Here is a 1,573-nt window from a genome sequence, read left to right as displayed (position 1 = left end):
CATCCCGTTCACTCAGATCTTCTTCTTCCATCCATCTTGCGGTTCCTTCTGCCCGTCTCGCTACCATGGGGAGCAGAGCTTTCAGCCGCTCTGCTCCCCGTCTCTGGAACTCACTTCCCCCAGACATCAGGAACATCGACAGTTTTACCCTTTTCAAAACAAAACTCAAAACACACATGTTTAAATCTGCCTACAACCTCTGATTTTATTGAACTGTTTCTCTCTTTGTTTTTTCTTGTTTAGGTTTTATTGTTTTATTGTATTTTATTACGTGTTTTCTGTCAAGTGACCTTGGGTGTTCTGAAAGGCGCTTTTAAATAAAATGTATTATTATTATCTGTGTTAATCTCACACATCAACCAAACACCTAATTAATTTACTATGCTGTTACTGCCACCTACTGGCCAAACTGAGTATTTGGCTTTGAGCAGATGACAGGGTCACTGCAGTTGCTCCTGAAGGCTCACACAGGCTTGTGTATTAGAGTATTATTACTATTAGTCTACTTTAACTGTAAATTTGGAGGGAAATTGTTTGTTTTGGAAAAGACCAACAGGATCCCTAACAACCCGTATGGAGAACAGAAGCCGGAGCACACCAACTAGAAAATAATGGAGGAACGTGTGGAGTCCTCTCAACTAACCACCTCAGGACCCTGGAACGGCCGACCCCCACGTGTCACCTTTCGGCCTTCTTCAGGAGCTTCGTCGTCCTGTTTGAGCTTTCAGAAATAAAAGCTGCTGAGTCATGTTCTGAGGAGATGTTTGATGTTTTAATAAGTTAGAAAACATTTGTTACAGCAGAACTACAGTAACAACACAACAGGAACCAGTCCAGAACCAGTGAGCTGACTGGTTTGTACGACGGAGACGTTCCTGTAGTAGACGTGGATCTGACGGGAGCCGCTCTGAAGAACACTTGTTTATTGTTGCCATGGAAACGAATCACTCCCACTTTAGGTGGAAAGAAAAACGGAACTTTTTGTTCATTTTAGAATAAAAATAGGATCGATTTGCTTTCAAGATAAAAATTCCTCGATCTGGATCGGGGGGGGGGGGTCAAAGCCTTTATTATGGCTGAGTTCAGCTGTGTGTACGCTCCACACACACACACACACACACATTATTCCAGCTAACCAGAGCGGTTTTCCATCCGATCGTCTCCGAAACCCAACCGCTGGAACAGATGAAACGTTTCACGGGAAGAGTCCAAACCAAGCAGCAAGCAGCTGATGGCCGCGGCGCCGCAGCAGCATCGCTCCTCCCCTCATTAGAAAATAGAAGATTATATTTTACAAGAACACACAGAATGTGACAGGAACAGCTGGAGCTTCTACAGCCAATCAGAACCTCTGACTGCTCCTCTATCAGTAGATCTGTTGTTTTCATGGTTCAGCCAACAAAGTACCAGGATGTGACTCATCACAACCCTCTAAAGCCATAAAAACCTCTAGAGATGCTGGTTTCCACCATCGTGGAGAACGCTGCAGGAATGAATCTGAGGAAGTCCGCTTCCATGCCCACTTCCTGCCAGGAGAAGATGGAAGTGCTACCAGAGTGATGAAGTGCTTCGG

The 1,573-nt window shown here is 44.8% G+C and overlaps 1 protein-coding gene across 9 annotated transcripts in view; it reads right to left on the bottom strand.

The window, feature by feature from the left end:
• Positions 1–750: 750 nt before the first annotated feature.
• The window catches only part of rsf1a (remodeling and spacing factor 1a), a 16,560-nt gene continuing 15,737 nt past the window's right edge, over positions 751–1,573 (bottom strand). For all 9 annotated transcript variants that reach the window (XM_054742253.2, XM_054742246.2, XM_054742250.2 and 6 more), the window contains exon 18: positions 751–1,573. This exon is cut by the window's right edge and continues 747 nt beyond it. The gene's annotated coding sequence lies outside the window, so the exon portion shown is untranslated.

This window comes from Nothobranchius furzeri, chromosome 13 (assembly GCF_043380555.1).
Source record: "Nothobranchius furzeri strain GRZ-AD chromosome 13, NfurGRZ-RIMD1, whole genome shotgun sequence".
NCBI lineage: Eukaryota > Metazoa > Chordata > Actinopteri > Cyprinodontiformes > Nothobranchiidae > Nothobranchius > Nothobranchius furzeri.
The sequence above is the reverse complement of the archived record's forward strand: the minus strand, read 5'-3'. Positions and strand labels throughout refer to the sequence as shown.